The following is a 22,106-nucleotide window of genomic DNA, read 5'->3' as shown; positions in this document are numbered from 1 at the left end:
TCATAAAACCATTCATTTACTAATCAAAACATGATGGGATCCATAACTAAAGTCTACCATAAAACCATGCTTATAACCAACGTATAACCAGAATAATAACAATGATAGAACATCCATCAAAGCTACATAATAACAAGTATAAATACTCATGAAATACAAGGGAAAAAGAGCTCTTATTAACATAAGAAAAATCCAACCAAGTCAAGGAATTCCACGGACCACCTGACCATAGATTGGGTTGAACCAAATCTTTCTTTCACCCAATCACACTCGTGCCATATTCCAAGAATGAATGTGGGTTTCACAACAAAGACAAACAGGGCTTCCTCTGGCTTTACCGCATATCCCACCATTACCGGTCAAGGAATTTCTAGGCCCACAACCCTCATCTATACAACTAGGCTTTATTGTGTATCCCACCATTATAAATCAAGGGATTCCTAGGCCCAAACAAAGAAAAATACACTACAAGCTTTACCGCAATCCCACCATTATCAGTCAAGGAATCACTAGGCCTAAACAAGTTTGGATGCCTCCATATTTCTTCACCAATACCTTGAGGAATTTTCTTGTCTCCGCCCTCAGGCTTTACTATGTATCCCTCCATTATCGGTCAAGGGATTCTTAGAACCCTTGGGAATTTTCCTGATACCACCTCACCTGGTTCCAAAACCATCCACCAATCCAATCAACCAAATGAAAGAACCCCATCACACCATGACTATCTAGAAATGGAAAGGCAAGGTTGAAACCACTATGACACTTGGCAAAACCAATGCTAATGATAGCAAGAGAACCAAATACACACATTCATGTACCATACATACCAAAACTAGCAAGGAAATCATACATGCAACTCGATACCTAAAAGTAATCCCACCATAGCAACTTGATCCAACTCTTCCTTGCTTGATCTTTGCTTCCCTTTTCTTCCTTGTCCTTCCTTTTCCTGCCTTTCTCCAATGCTAGAGTGCTCCAAGAATGCTTTGAGTGTGCAAGAGTATGAGAGAGAGAGAGAGAATAAAGAGAGAGCTCCAAAACTAAACTGACAAAATCTTAAACTTACAAATTTTGTGAACTGATCCTAAGAATCCTTTTTATTAATAAGGCCTCTATTTTCTTCAATTTTCTCTATTTTCCTTCAATTTCCTCCTCACATGTAACCTATTACCCTTCACCTTCCTTTTCTCCTATTTTTCATTATTTCATAAATGAAATTCCAATTAATGCCTCTTTTCTTTTTTCAAAGCCTTTGCCAATTTCCCCTTAGCCATAATAAACCAAATGAACACCCACTATGATGTTTTTCCCAACATTCATCTTGGAATATGTGTCCCATGACATTGGTCTTATTTTGCCTTTATTAACTTTATTACATGATGTTTTGACCCGGGGCTATTTCAAACTTGTACCCCTTAGGGAAGCACTGTCCTTGGTGTTATATTACACCTATAACCAGCAAGACCACTGAAAAGAAAAACATACCGCCCATGGAGCTTTATAACCTAACTCAATACAATATTTACAATGATCAACCTCCTGAAAAGAAAACCAACATGAAAAACATAACAACATGACATTCATACCATTTATTGGAGCTTTATAACACAACTTGTTGTGATATATACAATAATAACCATACATAAATATGTACATATACCAAAACTCATTTTCCTTCACAGACAAATAATGAAGGATACATAGCCCGCATTTGATCAACCATCTCCCATGTAGCTTCATCGGGCCCAAAGTGCTTCCTCTACACTTTAACTTGCTCACTTGCTCGATTCCATAGCATAAAATGTTTCCATTGCAAAATGCACTGAGCTTATGACTGGAATTCTCCTTCTAGCTCCATTTGTAATACAAACCTATAAATAACATGATCAAAATACTTTACATGTATTTTAAGTAATGAAACATGGAAAACGTAATGGAATTTCATTGTGGGAGGAAATGCAAGTCTGTAGGCCACTAGTCCAATCCTTTCAAGGATCTCGAAAGGCCCACAATACCAAGGTGCCAACTTCGCACATGGCCCAATCCTCAAGGAGCTCTGCTTGGGCTTGATGCAAAAATACACATGTTCCCCAACCTAAAACTTCTTAATTTCCCTGTGTTGATATTCATAACGTTTATACATGTCTTGTGCTACCTTTAGATTATGCTTGATAACCTGCATTTCTTGTTCCATATCTGCCAACATATCCGGTCCTATCAATGCCCTATTCACTCGATCACTCCAATTGATGGGAGTATTACAACTCTGCCCATAAAGTGCTTCAAATAGAATCATCCTCAGTGGCTCCTGATACCCATTGTTGTAAGCAAACTCTACCAGTGGAAGGTACTCTTCCCACTTCCATTGTTGATGCATAACATACATTCTCAACATGTCCTCAAAAATCCTATTAACCCTTTCTATCTGTCCATCTGTGTGGATGATAAGTTGTACTAAAGTCCAACTCTGTACCCAAACCTACGAATAACACCTTCCATAAACATGGAAATGAACTTAGCATCTCTGTCTGATACAATATTCTTCGTAACACCATGCAAACTTACTATCTCTCTAATGAAGACCTGTGCTACATCACTAGATGAATAAGTAGACATCACTGGAATGAAGGGTGCTACCTTTGTTGACCTGTCAACCACAACCATAATAGAATCATGTTGTATAAATGTCCTCTGCAAACTTGTAATGAAATCCATGGAAATGATCTCCCATTTCCACTATGGAATCAGAATCGGTTGTAGTAGACCAGCTGGATGTTTTCACCTTGCCTTTACTTGTTGACAATCCAAACATCTAGCCACAAACTCTGCCACTTCCTTCTTCAGATTTGGCTAGTAGTAAAACTTATTCACTACTGTTAATATCTTATGATATCCTAGATGACCTGAATATGGCTTAAGTTGAAATTCCCTCAAGGTAAGCTTCTTGAGTTCACTGTTGTCCTGCACATAGATCCTGTTCCTAAATATGACCAAACCATCTGCTGTGAGATGATAGTCCACATCCTGATCACTTATACCCTGCTACTATAACCTGTGCCTAACCTCCCTATACTTTTCATCCTGTTGTCCTGCATGTAATATTCAATCCTGTAAATCTGTCTCATATGAGCTCATAGATCCTATGTGATTTACCTGTACTCTTCTTTTAAGAGCATATGAAACCCTGCTCTCCTTACCCTTAATGTACTTGATCTCGAAGTCGAACTAAATGATCATAGCCAACCATCTAGCTTGCCTGACATTCAGATTGGTTGGTGAAACAAATATCTTAGCCCAATGTGATAACTAATCAACAAAAATATCCTACCAAGAAGATAGTTCCTCAAAATCTTAAATGCATGGATGATTGCTGCCAACTCAAGATCATGCGTCACATAGTTCTACTCGTGCTCATTCAGTTTCCTTTACTTGTAGCATACCACCTTTCCCTCCTACATTAGGACTCCACCAAGTTTTCTCTTTCAAGCATCTATACACACCAAAAACTCTTTTTTTCCGGATCTGCAATCTTGATAATTGGAGTAGCCAACAACTGCTTCAACTGCTCAAAACTTGCTACACATTCTTATGTCCATCCAAATTTATTTCCTTTCCTCTGCAATGATGTAATAGGATAGGCAATCTGTGAGAAGTTCCTGATGAACCTCTTGTAGTAACCTGCTAACCCCATGAAATATCTGGCCTCATCCACATTCCTAAGCGTTTCCCATTCCATGATAGCTCTTATATTTTTCAGATCCATTGTTATACCTTCCTTGGAAACAACATGTCCCAAGTAATGTACCTTTTTATGAAAGAAACTGTATTTACTAAGCTTGGCATACAATTGATTCTCTCTTAGCAATCTCAATACTGCTGCTAAGTGTTCGGCATGCTCTTCCTCATTCTTAGAATATATTAATATATCATCAATGAATAGAATAAAAAACTTGTCCAGATATGGATGCAACACACTATTCATCAAACACATGAAAGTAGCTAGAGTATTAGTCAAACCAAAAGGAACAACAACAAACTCATAATGCCCATACCTGGTCCAGAAAGCAATCTTGTAGATTCCTTTTCTTTAATACGTACCTGGTGATATCCTAATTGAAAATCAATCTCCGAGAACACCACTGCTCCCTTCAATTGGTCAAACAAGTCATCAATCCTCAACAACGAATACTTGTTCTTGATGGTTACCTTGTTCAGTTGCCTATAATCAATGCAAAATCTAAGAGTACCATCCTTCTTCTTCACAAACAACACTAGTGCACCTTATGGTGATACAGTTGTCTTATGTATCCATTGTTAAGCATTTACTTCAATTGCAACTTAAATTCCAGTAACTCTAGAGTTCTCACCCTGTATGGTGCTTTTCATTCTGGTGTTACACCTAGTACCAACTCACTAGAAAATTCCACTTCCCTGTGAGGCAAAAAATATGAAATATTTGCTGGGAATACATCCTGAAACTACTACAAGATCGGGAAGTTATTCAATACTTCCGCATCCTCAACATCCTTACCTTTATCACTAGAAATACGCACTTCAAATAACACATATCCTTTCCTATGACTTGGCTTTTCCTGCATGGTTGTAAGAATTCTAACTAATGTAGCCTTCTTCTTACCCTACAAGTGTTATGAAACCAGCTCAAGAAAAGATAGAAAATATAGATCAACGCCTTAGAATTCAGCCTCTTCGAGGGGGCAACCTCCTTTACATTACATAAATGAACAATTCTTGCCTGATACAAATGACAAAACCTCCTTTCTATATATAGGAGTCTAAGGAGTCACAATATAATCCAGCCGACCTAACAATAACAATATAAAGCCACAAAAATAACAATAGAGGGATTCTTCACAGAAATAACAACATGGGGGTAATAGGGCACAACAATATAAATAAGGGGTATAACTACAATAGTAATGGGGTAATCACTAGTATTATAGGGACCCAACATGCCCCTCTCCTTCAAAAAAGTGTTGTCCTCAACGCTTGAGTAGTTCTGGATACTTCTGCATAAAATTCTCATCCTCCCATGTGGAATCTTCAGCGGATAAGTTCTTCCACTTGATAAGATACTCTGAAATTGATCGATTTCGTAGCTGTCGAGTTCTTGTTTCTGTGACTGCTTCCGGTTCCAATATAATTTTTCCTTCCTCATCAAGTTCTGGCAATATTGTTTGAACTGGGAGCTTGTCGCCTATAACCTTATTTAAACATGAAACATGGAAAACTTGGTGCAATCGAGAAGCTCCAGGAAGCTCCAATTTGTATGCCATAGTACCAATCTTTTGCAACACCTTGTACGAACCATAATAGTTTGGTGATAATTTATTATCCTTCTTAGCTTGCTTTAGGGACATTTTCTTATATGGTTGTAGCCGTAGGAATACCCAATCACCTACATCAAAACTTCTTTCACTGCGATGTTGATCTGCCTGTTGTTTCATTCTATTTTGTGCCAACACGAGGTTATCCTTTAAGAGTTGGAGGACTTGTTGTTGATGTTCGATGTGATGTTCCACTGCCTGAACCTTAGAATTTTCTCTTAAATATGATGTGATGGATGGTGGTTGATACCCATAAAGTGCCATAAATGGGGTCATTTTATTGTTGTATGGAAGGAAGTGTTATACCACCATTCAGCCAAGAGGCAACCATTTGACCCATTGTGTCTGTTTATCAGAAACAAAGCAACGAAGATATCCTTCCAAACATTTGTTTACTATCTCAGTTTGCCCATCAGATTGAGGATGATAAGATGAGCTATGAGCTAACTGAGTACCAAGACAAGAAAATAATTATGTCCAAAAATTTCCAGTGGAAATGGGATCTCTGTCACTTACAATAATCTTTGGGTTTCCATGTAGCTTTTGAATTGTTTCCATAAATGCAGTAGAAACTGTACTGGCTTTAAATGGATGTGATAATGCACAAAAGTGTGCATACTTGGTAAGTCTGTCAACTACCACCATGATTAGACTCTTTCCCTCAGACTTGGGTAAACCTGTGATAAAATCCATTGAAACCTCCTCCCAACGTTGGCTTGGAATGGATAAAGGTTGTAATAGACCTGGTGTCTTAATTGTTTCAACTTTATTTTGTTGGCAAAACCAAACATTCCGCCACAAACTTTTGAATATCTGATTTAAGGCCATCCCAAAAAAAATCCTTCTTAACTCTATGGTAAGCTTTTAAAAATCCTGAGTGCCCTCCTAAGGGAGAAGTGTGCAATTCCATAAGAATCTTTTGTTTTAGCTGGGAATTCTTATAGAGGTATAAGCGATCTTTGTACCATAACGAATCATTTTGCCAGCTAAATGTATCAGACGTACTGGAATCTTGTTGTAGCTTTCGAATAAGTGCCCACACTTCTTCATCATTCTTCCATTCCTCCCTTGCTTCATTTATCCAATCTGGTTGGATAATAGAAATGGCGCACAACAATGCTTCCACATCCTCATCCTTTCTTGAGAGTGCATCTGCCACCACATTTTGCTTCCCTTTTTTGTAGATGATTTCAAAGTCATAACCCAACATCTTTGTGACCCACTTTTGTTGCTCTTCAGAGGATAATCTTTGTTCTAAAAAGTATTTAAGGCTATCATGATCCGTTTTTACCTTGAAGTGTCTTCCCATTAGGTAGGGTCGCCATTTCTTAAGTGCATGGAGTATTGCCAACATTTCCTTCTCATAAATAGCTTTTCTTAAAAACTTTCCCTTGATTGGACGACTTTAAAAAGCAATGGGTCTTTCATCTTGCATTAGAACAGCACCAATTCCATTTCTTGAAGCATCACATTCCACAATAAAGGTTTTTGTGAAGTCCGGTGTAGCTAAGACTGGTGCTTGGCACATTGCCTCTTTAAGATGTTCAAAGGCCTTTGTTGCTTCTGGAGTCCATGAAAATGCATCTTTCTTCAATAATGTTGTTAGAGGTGCTGCTATTCTCCCATAATTCTTAACAAATTTGCGATAATACCCTGTCAACCCAAGAAATCCTCGCAGATGCTTTATGGATGTGGGGATTTTCCATTCCTTAATGGCTTTAATTTTGCTAGGGTCTACCTTAACTCCTTCATGAGATACAATATGACCCAAATATTCCACCTCTTGGACTCCAAAGAAACATTTGGATCTTTTTGCATATAATTGTTTCTCCTCCAATAGTTGTAGCACCTTGTCAACATGTTCAACATGATCCTTCCAAGACTTGCTGTAGATTAGTATATCATCAAAAAATACTAACACAAATTTTCTAAGGAATGGTTTGAAAATTGAATTCATCAAACCTTGAAATGTTGAAGGTGCATTGGTAAGGCCAAAAGGCATGACCAAAAATTCATAATGACCCTCATGAGTTCTAAATGCCATTTTCGGAATGTCTTCAATCTTCATTCTGATTTGATGATATCCTGAACGAAGATCCAACTTGGTGAAGTAAATTGATCCATGCAATTCATCCAGTAATTCATCAATGACAGGAATGGGGAACTTATCTTTAATAGTGAGCTTGTTGAGCTCCCTATAATCCGGACACATGCGCCATGATCCATCCTTCTTGTGCACCAATACTACTGGAGCAGAGAAAGAACTTTGACTTGGTTGAATTATACCAGCCTCTAGCATTTCTACAACCATACGTTCAATTTCACTTTTTTGGACATAGGGATATCTGTACGGCCTGATGTTTGGAGGAACACTTCCTGGAATCAGATGAATAGCATGATCATGATCACGCATAGGTGGGAGACCCTTGGGAGTCTCAAATACCTTGGAATGATTGTCCAGGACTTTTTGGAGATCTGGAGAAATAGATGATTCCAATGTGGAAACATCTAGCGAGCATAATTGTGCAATTACACCTCTTTGCTCCTTTTTTAGAAGCTTTTTCATACCATGAGAGCTTATTATCTTTCTTGGTTTCCCTGCAATACCCCTTAATTCAACTTCATTTCCTTCCGTAAAAAATTTGATGAAAAGTTCTTGAAAATTAAAAGCTATTGTACCCAAGGATTGTAGCCATTGGACTCCTAGTACAACATCAGCACCTCCCATTGGAATGGAAAGCATTGGGCTAGTCAATACATATTCTCCCATGGATAGCTTGATATTATGGCACCTTCCAGAGAAATTTATTGTTCCTCCATTTGCAATCATCACTTGACACTCTGGTGCTGGATATAGGAAGCAATTCAATTCTTTTGCTACCCTACAATGAATAAAATTGTGGGTGCTTCCTGAATCAATCAACACTATTACCTTTTTCTTCTTGATTTGTCCTTCTATCTTGATGGTTTGAGGAGTGGTAATTCCCGCCAATGCATTACAAGATATGGTCGGATTTATTTTTTCTTCATCTAGGCTTTGTTCCTGGAGTATATCTTCTTCTTTTGACCTTTCTTGCTCCTTTTCTTCTTCCTCTTCACAATCTATGTAGAATAATTTCTTCTCAGCACACTTATGACCTTTAGTGTATTTGCTATCACAACTGTAACAAAGCCCTTTTGCTCTTTTTTCTTCCAATTGTTGTGGTGTCAACCTTATATGTTGTGGAAGACTAGGGGCAACAACACTTCCGTCTTTATAGTTGTGAGTGGTATGCTTCCTAGTTGCCATAATTTTGCTTTCCATTTTTCTTGCTAACCTGAATGCCTTCTCTAATGAATCAGGTTCCCAAAGGCGAACATCATGTTGGATATTATCCTCTAAGACCCTATGAACACATCACTCCTATGCTCCTCTGGAATATCTTTTACCCTTATGTTCAATTTTTGGAACTCCTCAATGTGCTCCATTACTGAACCCTTTTGTTTGAGACTTATCAATTGGCTTAAAAAAGTGTTGCTTTTTGTATCTTCATAATGTGCTATCAATTCTTCCATAAAAATTGCCCAAGTGATAAATTTTTTACGAGAGCAAAGCCATTGATACCATACAAACTGATTTGGTTCCAAATATACAGTTTCCATACGTACCTTTTGTGTGTTTTGCACATTATTGAGATCGAAGAACTGCTCCATCTGTAATATCCATGTGGCGGGATCCTTGCCATCAAACTTCCTCATATCGATTTTTGGAATATGGTGGGTCTTTGATCCAACATTAGAGTCTATGGAATCATGATTAACATTACTTTTGTTCACATCATGAGTTTCCTTTACAACCTTTTCACCATTAGTAAGTATTTCTTGTAGAAAATCTGTCAAATCTGTCTTCAAATCTGCCATGTCTGTCTTCAAATCTGCCATGTCTCTCTTCAAATATGTCTTCGAATCATCCATCTTAGCTTCCATGCCCTTTATCTTAGATTCCATGCCATTTATCTTAGATTCCATTCCATTTATCTTAGATTCCACGCCATTTATCTTAGCTTTTGTTAGCTTTTGTGAGCGTTACATTTGTTGCACTTGTTCTTGTAATTTTGATATATCATGTTAGCATTTCTTCCTCTTCTTCATGAGTCATGCTAGAGCTTTCAGGTTCCTTACTAGGTGTTTGCATTTTCTTTCCTCGGGGCATCAGTTACCGATAATAATTCTTTACTATGCCCTTTGAATTCCTTCAAACCCAGCGTACACAAAAATTTAAAAAAAAAACTACACACCTTTTTTCACTTTGTAGAAGCCTTGTATTGAATTTGATGTATCTCTGTAATTCCATATCCTCCAATTCTGAAATTACGACCTGTAGTAGCCTTTTGTGTCCTCTTTCCAATTCCACAAGTCTGACCCAATTTGGATTCTCCAAGGAAGAGTTATGCGAAATCTCCCACAGTGACTTGATTATAGACTAGTTCAGTAGAGCGAACTTGTACAACATGCCACGAGTCACTGTTTCAACCTATGGATCTAAAAAATTCATACAAGAAACTACAGTCCGTCCTCTTTCTGTACCTTCTTACGAAATTTCAATCCGATCCCTAGAGAGAAAGTTATGACGATTTTCCCCATGTCACCTGTTTTGAATGTAATTCAGGAGTCTGCAAAAAGACCAACTTCCTCAGATCATATCTCCGCAAATATCGTGCAAAAAGCTCTAAAATTCGGACCCAAGGTTCAGCGCGATTTCTTCTCAAATGGGTTTTTTTTGTGACTTTTGAAACGTCACAGAAAAAATGTTATAGCAAAAATTCCACGATGACCTGTTTGGAGCAGCGAAACCCTAGAATCCAAAGCTCTGATACCAAATGTTATGAAACCAGCTCAAGAAAAGATAGAAAAGATAGATCAACGCCTTAGAATTCAGCCTCTACGAGGGGGAAACCTCCTTTACATTGCATAAATGAACAATTCTTGCCTGATACAAATGACAAAACCTCCTTTCTATATATAGGAGTCTAAGGAGTCACAATATAATCCAGCCGACCTAACAATAATAATATAAAGCCACAAAAATAACAATAGAGGGATTCTATGGGGCACAGAAATAACAACATGGGGGTAATAGGGGCACAACAATGCAAATAAGGGGTATAACTACAATAGTAATGGGGTAATCACTAGTATTATAGGGACCCAACAGCACGATTCTATGTTCTCCATTGTTATCTAAGCACTCAATATCCTTGTCATAACAATCTACTTTGGTCCTATGAAGGTACAACTAATCCATACCCAGAATCATATCGTATGATCCCAATGGAAGCACATTTAGATGTGTTGATGTAGGCATACCATTCAACTCAGATGCATAAGATCTTACCTAATTATGAACTCTTTTCTTAGTACCTGTAGCCAACTGCACTAACCAAGACTTCGCATGCACTTATTTTCTGAAACCACACTTATCTATCAGGCGATGATTAACATAACTATAATTAGATCGAGATTCAATCAAAATAGAAACAACTTGATCACAAATCTTACTCTCCATTTTGATAATAGATGCATGGTGATCCACCTGCTTATTATCCAATGCTGCATAGATTTGAGGAATGCTCTTTCCAACATCCCAAACTGTCTGTGCTTCTTGTGCACTGTATATTTGAGGCCTGCCACCCTGATACAACTGACAATTCTCCTTGAAATTCTCCATGCCACATATCCAACACTGCAAATGTCCCTTACCATCACCTTTATTCCGTTTCCCTCCAGGCTGTGACCCATGTCCCTTTCCAACTACATTAAACTTCTTGTAAGGAACAACATTCTCTTTCTCACTTACATCCTGAGGTCTTGTTCGCTTCGGTGGCCATTTACCTTTAGTCTTGTCTTTCCCTTTCCAACCTGCTGAGACTCAGTCTTACACTTCGATTGCTCATAACAGTGCTTCAACTTCCCAATGACTTCTTCTAATGTTCGAGGCTCATCATACTTAATCCGATCCTTAAATGCTAATGGAAATTCACTGAAAAATCTCTAAATTTTGGCTTTCTCATCCTTAAGATACGGTAAATACCTCAATAACTCCAAGAACTTAGTTGTGTACTCCTCATATATCATAGATCCCATCTTTATAGAACTCCGTGGCTTTACTGTTCTAGTACCTCTTTGACAAGTACTTCTTCCTAAAGAGTATATTGAATTCATGCCAACTCAACTCCTCTCTCCTGCTGTCTCTGATCCACTTCACGTGTTCCCACCAGATGTATGCTTTCACTTTGAGGATGAAAATAGCTAGCATGGCCTTCATATTCTCTGTGTAATCATGCAGCTCAAAGAATTTATTCATTCAAGAAACCATGCCTCTGCATCTTCCGGTTTCTTCAACTCTCCATCAAATGTAGGTGGCTTGGCTTTCTTGAACTCATTCGGAAAATATCCTTTGTCATTCCTCCTATAAGAATGATAGTGATGATGACCATGGTACCCATCCAAACTAGAATTAGAATAAAGCCCATGTCCATGTCCTCTCCTATCAGATGTATCCAAGAATCTTCCATCCCTGATGATATCATCCATGTCCAACCTGTGTCCATCATGATATTTGCTGCCATATGCCCATTAGTCTTGTCCTCCTATCCATGACTGATCTTAAGAGGTCCCTGTCTCTACAAGTCTGAGAAACTCTAAAGGATAATTGCATTTACCTATGCTTGTTTCCCTTGTGCCCTATAAAGTCTCTCTTATGAATGAATCATTATGTCAGTATCTTCTTTACAACTTATTATTTCTACCTTCAAACTTCTCAAAGTGTCTGCAATGTGAGGGGAGTACTCATAACGATGCTACTCATCTGATCTATAAGGAGAGTCTCGAGAACTGTAATCCACCATTTTCTAGTCATATTTGATCCTCTTCTTCTTGAAAGTATATCATTTTAGATAACCAAACATAAACATAACCAACATACCACAGTATAGTTCAAGGGAGGATATCTCATTTCCAAGATCAACCAGATTAGCACGATACATGTATAATCATAATCATAACAATATATTAACATAATCTCAATCATCATCCAGTTACCATGCATGATGTCACAACTGTAACACCGACTCGATACATGCTAATCATAGCCACTATAATGCATGCATAACAGGTTATTTGGTTAGTAGATCGATCCTACAACGATTTACTGTGACAATCATAGTTGTATCAAACTCTATGAGAATCTAGTTTTTCATGATCGATCCAAACATATCGACATCTGATATCACCATCTACGAGATTGTGTGCAGAGGAGAATCATGTTGTTGGAGTACATTCCTACAGAGGAACATGATGCAAACATCTTGACTAAGGCATTGTCAAGAGGAAAATTCGAGTTCCATAGAGGCAGGATTGGGGTATCTGATAATCCCTTTCTTGTTGAGAGGGAGTGTTGAAAATGCAACAAGAAAAATCCTAATTTAATTTTCCCTTGAATTAAATTAAGAGAAAAATTATAATTCCACATCACAAGACAACTTGTATGAGTTAATTAAGTTGATTTGAGTGGAGGGTACAAATTGAGTCATGTAGAGTGTCTCGTAGTCTATAGGAGCCCTAGTTGAGTTTATTTTGAGTCATAATCAATTAATTCAATTTAACTGAGTTAAAGTTAGTTAAACTAGTTCCAATTGATGGAGGAACTAGTAGGAGGTCTAAAAGTGGGATGTCGCTTCATGTGTTCAACCAGTTAACTGATAATTCAACCATAAATAACTCATGCATGTCAGATCTAAGAGTTACCCATTTGAGATTAGAGTTCAAGGGCAATGTACTATCAGTTGTATAATCATCCGAATTGTACAAGTGGTGCATGCAATCAGAGGAAGGTCTATGATGTATTATGAAATTCCAATTGAGGAATTTCCCTAATTAACAGGAGCTAATTCCCAAGGAAACAACGTAAGGAAATAGGGACTTAGACAAGCATAAAATTGGTTAAGTATTGGCCAAGGCTTTTCTAGGAACCTGTGAGATAGATAGAGATAGTGCAGAGGTTGTTCAGGCTTGAGAAAAGCATTGTAATCTTCTCATGCTTTCTGACTAATGCAATACATAAATAGCAAGGGTTTTAGTTGTGTCTTTCCCTAGGAAATCATTGTGCAATGTGTTGATTGAATTCTCTCTCTTTTATGCTTCATGATTTCTCGATCGATTAATTGTTTCCGTTAATGAATAGAATAGATTCAAGTCTTTTGTTTTAGAAAATTACATAAGCAATTTGAATCTGTAGGGAATTTCTACAAATTATAGATTAGAATGGGTTTCGAGATGATTTCATCCAGGAGGAACTTCAAGATGAGGATATTCAACAAAATAGTCCTAATGACGAGAATGTTGCCCTCACTAGTAAGAAGAAAAAGGGCAAAGGGAAGTTCAACAATGGCAACAAGAATAAGCACTTGAGAAAAGTGAAATTCTTTGCATGTGATGAGTTTGGTAATTATGCGAGCAAGTGTCCACATAAGAAGAAAAGAGGGAAAGAGAAGAAGCTTGAGATGGTTTCTCCAACTATAATTGATGAGGATGATTTTACTAGGAGATTCGACAAGGAATTTTCTCCTATATCTCATTTCTTCGGGAGCACCATTTGTTAGGGCACTTTGTTCCTAGATAATGGGAAATTGAAGCATATGACAAGAACACAAGAAGTGTTTGAGATCCTAACCGAGTGGGAATTTGATCTACATGTGAAGATTGGTGATAAGAGTAATCATGTAGTGTGACGAGAATGGATTACACCATTCGGGATGGAGTTAGGTGGATTTTCATGAGTCTAGGATGTACTTTGGCTACCAAAGATCAAATGTAGCATGCTTTCAATCTCAAAAATTGAGGCAAAAGGATTTTATTTTCTAATATGAGATGGAAAAGTTATGTTCAAGCCTAGTGGATCTAACTCTATCCCAGAGGTGGTTCTTGGAGTCAAAGAGAGCGATATGTACATGATAAAGGGAAATCCTATTAAGGAAAGAAGAAGGCTTCAGAGACTCAGAGGGAATTCACCAATTCAAAGGGAGAGTCAACAACTCCATAAGAGTGCATCATCAAAGAGAAGAAAGAAGACTTCGATAACTGAAAAGAAGAATCCATGGACTAGCTTAAAAGCCTATCAGTGAAAGAAGATGCAGGAGGCTTCTAGTAGCATGTTAACATCCAAGAAGGGTTCTATTCTTCCAACGAGTTTTGCTTCTATGATGAGAGATGAAGCGTATGATGAATGTTGGGAACAACCATGGAAGAGGATTGTGTTTCAATGTTGGAAATAGAGAGACTCCCAAGGAATAGAAGTAACTACCTTGCTAAGAGGGAAAATTGAAATTGGGTAGCATCAGGAGGTACTCTCACATGACCATGTTGCTAGGCTTGTGAGTGAGAAACACTCATAAAGTGTGATTTTATGAGTGTGTGGGCTTTGCACCCAAGTTGTGGGATTTGTACCTAAAGTGATGGCATTTTTTCCCTAAGGAAAACATTTAATATTCTAATCTAAAGTTGAGTTTACTAATGGGAGTTTCTTGAAGGAAAAAGGGGCTTCCAAGGAAACTTAAGGACACGTATAAATAAGAAGAAGAGGCTTGAAGGCAAGGAGAATAAAGTATTATTCTTCTTGAGAGCTAAGTTTACCTCATGAGGAAGCCACATATTTGGAACTAGGGAATTGAGGGTTTTGGAAGGATTGTCTCTATGGTGATAAGGGCCTTGTTTTTTGGCTTTGGTTTTGTTGTTTGTAGGTGGGAGGGCTAGAATATACCTAGCCACAAGTAAGGAGAAGCTAGGCTGCAATAAGAAGGAAATGGTTGTAGCCCTATGGAGTTTTGTCCATGGATTCAAGGCTCAAAAAAGAGAGTTTGATCCTTTAAGACAAGTCATTTTTATTATAGGAAGGCCACAAAAGTTGGTTGCTAGCATAAAGGATAAGTTTGAGCCCTGTGGGAAGGGCCAAACTACAATATTGATAAAGCTTGCATGGCTCTAGGTGCATCTAAGGGCTTAAGGAGCTGGGTTGTTCTAAATGATAAAAGGGTGTAGCAAGGATTGTTGTGTGAGCAAGGCATTCCAAGAAGTATACCAATGTCACCAAGGAGCAGTCTAAAGGTGGATAAGGGTGATTATATCAGTTGAAAGGAAGCAATGGGGTTTTTATGCCCTAAAGAGAGTTGGTTGAGAAGTTTGATGGAAAGGAGTGCCATGTGTGCTATAGTAGGTGGTTGTAAGTCTTGGTGGAAAATGACAACCATTGGACAATGTGTATTAAGGAGGATGAGAGTTTAAAGGACTCAACCTCAGCCCAAGTATTTTGGACAAGTTTTTTGTTTTGTTGTTGGCACTATATAGGGACTATAAAGGGTCAGTATCCCTAGTGTGGGAGCCCTAGTGTTCCTTGTTAATGGGCTAATAAGAAATTATATTTGCGCATTAAATTTTGTGTATTGTGCATAATCTAATTGCTTGTATATTATGTTGTGAATTTCTTTTTAAAGTTAGGCATCTTAGTGTGCTAATGTTTTATTTTTGTGAAACTTCCAAAGCATATATCGGACCCGACATGCATGGAATTATAATAGGGACTAATAAGAAAAACAAGAAAATTTAGCATTGGCACCGCCAAAACTCCAATGGTGATTAGTTATTGGGAAAGGTCTATGAGATTTCTCTTGAGATAAGGATGGTATGAACACCTCCTTAGACGTTGGTGCGGTTCAACCTCAAAAAAATAAGGAAAGTGTTAGGTCTACCACATCAATGAAGGAAAACAATAAACATAATTGACATGATCAATCTATTGTGGATCCTCTTAGGTTAAAGGAATGAGTGTGATTGTCTAATTTAGGTCTCATTGATTATGAAAAAATCTCATTCTAGTGTCGATTCTATGATAATAATTAGATATATTTTCCATGTTTATCTCAACATTTGCGGAGATTTCATAAAAAGAAAGGGAAATGATGATAGGTTGTTTGGAAAGGTCTATGAGGCTTTTCTTAAGATCAAGGATGGTAGGATAAACTCCTTCAATTTTGGTGGGGTTCAACCTCAAATTAATAAGGAAAGCATTAGGTCTACCATGTCAATGAAGGAAAATAATAAATATGATGTTTGTGATCAACTTATTGTGGATCCCCTTGGCTTAACAGAATGGGTCTGACTATCTAATCCAGGTACAATTGATGTAACATCTTCAAACTTTGTCAATAATTTATAGTCATTCCTAATAAATGTGGTAGAGAAGAGGCATGAAGTGAATCACCTCGAAGAGATGTGGTAGAGGAGAGGCATGAAGTGAATCACTTCCAATCGATTTGGTAGAGGAGAGGCATGAATTGATGGATCATATGGATTTGAGCACACTCTTGTCAAATCTCGATGCAGATTAAGTAGGATCAATCTCCTCGGATGCTAAATTTTTAACTATGGACACCAAGAGTGATGGGCATGTTCACTCACGTTTCACACTTGGTAAATATTGATTTCAAGAGGTTGATAATAGAAGCAATTAGTGAAGAAATGTTCTAAGGGTTAGATGTAGTTCAAAACCAATTCATCATGTGTTGACCAATCTTCCCTCTTTGCGATTAAAAGCTTTTTTTCAACAATTAGTTCTTCTTGTGAGACCTGCTCTTTAGCACCCTTAGAAGGGTCAAACAACCCTTAAAAAAGGGTAGTTTTGGAATGCAATAATAGATTACAATTTATGTTTTAAATATATAGCAAACCCTCTTGAAATGAATCTATCATCAAAATTTAGTTGTTTAAATTGGTTTTTTTCTTTCATAACCCAATCAACATTTGGTTCTCATTTTTAGTTTAAGGAGTTTAGTTTTACCATTATCCAAGACCCATATGTGATGGATTTTGTCCAATTTTATTTAGTCAAAATTTTGACAATACTCCAAAACCATAAAAACTCAGACATCTTATATTCATCAAAATCTATGGATTAGAGACACTTTGCTACAAGGTCAAATAACATTATCTAAATGTTTTAAATTGTTTTTAGAAGTTTTTTTTTTAAGTAAAATATAAAATACAATAAATATATTTCAAAACAATCTTGTTTTCAACTAAGTTCATTAAATAAATATATCAGAAATTTAGATTCCCGAGATAATTCCATGTATGAAAGTTGAAGAATAGTTCCTCTATGTCCCCATAGGTTTTCAAAGATTTTCAAAGAAAAATGTTTAAACATACTAAAAATATTTCCTCTCCAAATTTTTGTTGTTTAAACATGCTAAAAATATTTCCTCTTTAAATTTTTATTTCATTAAATTAAAATTGGGTTTTTTATCCATTTTTTTTAATTGCACTAGAAAAGATGTTTATAATGTCTTGTCATGTCTTGTCCTGTCCTATCTTGTTTGTAAACATTAGTGGTTTTTCTCATAGTCTTCTCTAATATCGCTTAATTAAAGAGATACAATTCCAAAGAATTTTCATTTTTTCCAAAAAGAAAAATTTAACTTATAAGAAGTAGCAAATGCAAATAAAAAATTCTGATCAAATAGAGTAGATTTCCATCTTCCTACTAACTTATAAGAAGTAGCAAATGCAAATAAAAAATTCTGATCAAATAGAGTAGATTTCCATCTTCCTACTACCATCACCTACCATCACCTGAAAGTGATTACCATCTTCCTACTACCATGACTTTAATGGAAGAATGAATGTTGCTACTGGTACATGGTCCTGACACTCAATAAATATTCGCGATAACGGGGTTTTAGGAAACCTGATTTCTGGGTGAGTTGTATTAGCAGATGAAATATTCCATGCATACAATACAATATTCAGATAGAGGTATTATCTATAAATATTTCTTGGGTTTTTGTAAAAAATGTGGAACTGAAAGTGGAACCGAGAGTACCGTTGTATTCTTATGGTTCCAAGAACAAAATTCAAAAGACCCTGTCTCAATTTAAAAGTACTACTATGCATTCTGAATTTTTTTGGATCCTTGGGCTCGTATCCATAATCTATGCAATGACAAACTCTCTTTCTTAACAAAAAAAATTTATAACTTTATACATCTCTTAACCAAAATTTATAACTTTATACATCATAACAAGTAAAAGTATCGTTGAATAGAAGAAATCAATCTTATTGGCCAACTGTTTTAATGTTTGACTACAACAGGCTTGCACTCCATTTTATCAGCAAAAACGCTGCAGTGACAGGGTTAGTTAATCAAAACGAAATGACGGTTGCCATGAAAGCAAAGCAGAAGAATATGTGGTTCTGGTCAGCAGAAGATGGCAAGCCAGAGCTAGATATAGTTGGTGGCAGCAAGGGTGAAATCATGGAGCATTCGAGGAAGGAAAAAGGTTCATCCAAGAAGATTTAGAAGGTAAGTTTTGCATACCAACAACAAATCTCAAAATATGGTTGAAACCCTTCTAGGGTTATGCCATTCAATATGCTAATTAGCTGATAGAATACAAACACAATAATCTAAATATGGGGTACTTTAATTGTGTAAATATTTGGTGAAGTGCCAGCATAAAGCCCTTAGTATCCAAAGGCTTCGAGATTGCAACTAGAATCTTTGTGCAATTAGTTAATTGCAACTAGAATCTTTGTGCAATTAGTTAATTGCAACTAAAGTTTTAAATTTTTTCTGCAACTTTTTCACACAGGAAAAAATATTTGTGGTAGAAAGCGTTTAGTGGTTTGGACCAAAAGGCTATGGGCTTGGCTTGATATGGTCATGGGAAAACCAATTATGTTGTGTTATTGCATATGACATGCACATATATGCTTAAGGTAAAGGTGTTGGTCTAACAACAAAGAAAATGGATTATTTGAAGACAAATTTGAGAAGTTGTGATACAATGATGGAGATTATGAGCATGTAAAGCATTTTATTTCTTTAGCTAGAATTCTAGCGAGGCTCAAGCATTTGTGTAAAATTTTATCGTTTCATGTGGATTGGCTCATATTTGCTACTCGTTGAGATAATTGAAAATGGGGTAAGCAACATAATTTGTTGCTTAAAAATAAAGATCTTTTATGAGCTACAATACACATATTATTCTTTGGATTGATAGATATCCATGTTTTTATCACATAGCATATTTTTTTCCTTTTTGTGTTCACAATTTCCGCATTTAAAAAGTCACTTTTATAAAATGAAAAAGTACATATATCAGAGAGGGATTTCTCAATCGCTATGAAAACAAAGAAAATTCATTACACGTCAGCCCTATAAACATGGATCTGGGATACAATATCGAAAAGCCTGCTGATAGAAATTAGGAATCAGCATAGGCCAAGACAAAAAACCAAGACAAATAGTCATTACAACATAAAGAAAACCTGCTGAAAATCATTTCCAGCAAACAGGGGAGTGACAGAGAGCCCTGCAGACAAAAAGAACTTATTAAATAGGAATGAAGCCTTCCCCTTTCTGAACGCCATTTTCAAACTGCTGGAAGATAATATGATCAGGAACGGAGTTGCAGCCCTTTTTTGAGAGGCAATATGCTTCACTGTTTTGGGTCTTATAGATATGCAATATAGATAGATGATGGAACTCCACAGAGAATGCTTTGATTCAGAGCTTTCAAGGGTCAAGAGTTAAAAAATTTAAAGATTCCTTGTCATTTTCTTATTCTATCACTAATTTGGAATCACCAAAAACAGTGAGGTCCTACTGTAACATCTCCAAATTCCACTAATTCCCCTGCCATTACTTCATCAAGACCATGAATACGAGCAATGCCATCTCCTACTTGAAGTACGGTGCCAAGATTACCAATTCTTACTTCGTTGTTATATTGTTCGATCTGTTTCCGTATAATACTACTAATTTCGTCGAGTCTAATACTTCCCATTAGCACTTATTAATTATCTGTTCAGAAATAAGTCCTTAACCTTTTTAATTATCTATTGAGAAATAGGACCTATAACAACTAATCATTTGTGTTCATCATGGTTCTAAGCAGGCCAATATTGTGATCGATCGTACGTGAATGTAACTCAGTATTCAAACGACTATTCAAAGTTCCTATAGCTCTTCGTAAAGCTTGGCGAGAAACTTGTTGTCGGATCTGACCTCCAGATTGCACAGTCCCTGAGATCAAGAAGTCCATCCCGGGTGTTGGATCCCAAGCGACAGTGCCAATAGAATCTATAACAGTCCCTGAGATCAAGAAGTCTATCCCGGGTGTTGGATCCCAAGCCACAGTGCCAATAGAATCTATAAAAAAAGCTCAGGACCCATGTGAATGGCCATACTACATCCATAATAATCAAAAGTTAAAGCACCATTAAAAAAACCCACAGAATAGGCTGAGCAAAGGTCTCTAGGAGGGAAAAGATTTTATGATGAGACAGAGAATTTCCAATAGTAAGATAAGATGCTGCAACAGGACTTGCATATATTCCGCAAAACTTGATCAAAGATACCGGTATTTCCAAATACCCCAGATAATAAAGAAGGCCAAAGTACTATGTGGTTTGTGATCCGTAGTCCACGGACTGAGGCAAGAGTTAATGTCCGGACAATCCCAATCAACAAGATAGTGATAGTTCATCACTTGAACCACCCAATTCCAAACTGAAGAGGCAAAGGGACAGTGGATAAAGGGGTGATTTGTTTCTTCTCCAAATGATAGACAATGACTACATCGGCCCAGTCCCCGGAAGCCCTTCTTACATAGAATTTACGTGGAATTTCCCAGGTGAGAATGCGATTATGTACTACTAGTCAAGAAAAACATTTAAGTTTCATGGAGAAATTCCATTTCCAAGCCAGAACCATCCGAGAGTGAACCACAATCTGTCTAGAAGGCTGAGTGATTAGTTTATAATATATATGCTTCCTTAAGTGAATAAGTCAGCTATGAGAACATTTATTTAGATGTGCCCATGGTGTTTGACAGGAACATCTTCACGCCATTACTAATGTGGTTTTCCAGCAATATTAAACAATTTCTTATAAGGAACGTTTGGTATGCTGATTCAGAGGGAGATATGAGCATTAGCGTCACAAGAAAGGCGGAAGTAAGTTCCATAACGTTATTATTTTATGTAACTTTAGCATTAGCATGAGCAGATGTAACTTTATTCGGAAAGAATTCTATGCTATCATTACTTATTGCTCAAAGAAAGATTCGTTTTGAGAAGTTGTCTGGTCTCTATAAAGGCAGGAGCAATCAATACTATATTATCTTTCAAGAACAAAGAGATGGGCTATGTCACTCTATTTGCATGCTTTATTGTTGATTTATCATATTAAACCAAACGTTATAAGAAGAGTTTAGAGAGTTTATCCATGTTGTTTCTTGTTAACGAGGCATTTTGTGAACTCTCACCCAGAACCAATGAGAGCCCAATGTTCATCATTTGTGTACAAGTAATATTCGTAATTCATAGTGTGTAATTACGTACCATGACTTTATAGTTTACTTAAATTATGTACGAAGACTCTGCAGACATTGAAACCAAGCTGTTATATGATTCCAACACTGCACTTCAAATGCTCATAAAGATCATACGGCAATGAATGTACTCATGCCTGACTTTATCCAATTATATTTGGTTCTCTTATATTCAAGTACGGATATATAAATTTTATTTTCGTATTTGAAATACAATAGAATGTATAGTGCAATGGATTAGCGCGTTTGACTTTGGACCAAAAGGTCGTGGGTTTGACACCCACTGTAGTCGATTCGATTCTTTTCTACGATGTCAAATTGATATCTCATTCGAATT

Source organism: Pinus tabuliformis, chromosome 3_2 (genome assembly GCF_031772625.1).
Source record: "Pinus tabuliformis cultivar Carrire ecotype Pingquan chromosome 3_2, CPIR1, whole genome shotgun sequence".
Lineage (NCBI taxonomy): Eukaryota > Viridiplantae > Streptophyta > Pinopsida > Pinales > Pinaceae > Pinus > Pinus tabuliformis.
The sequence above is the reverse complement of the archived record's forward strand: the minus strand, read 5'-3'. Positions refer to the sequence as shown.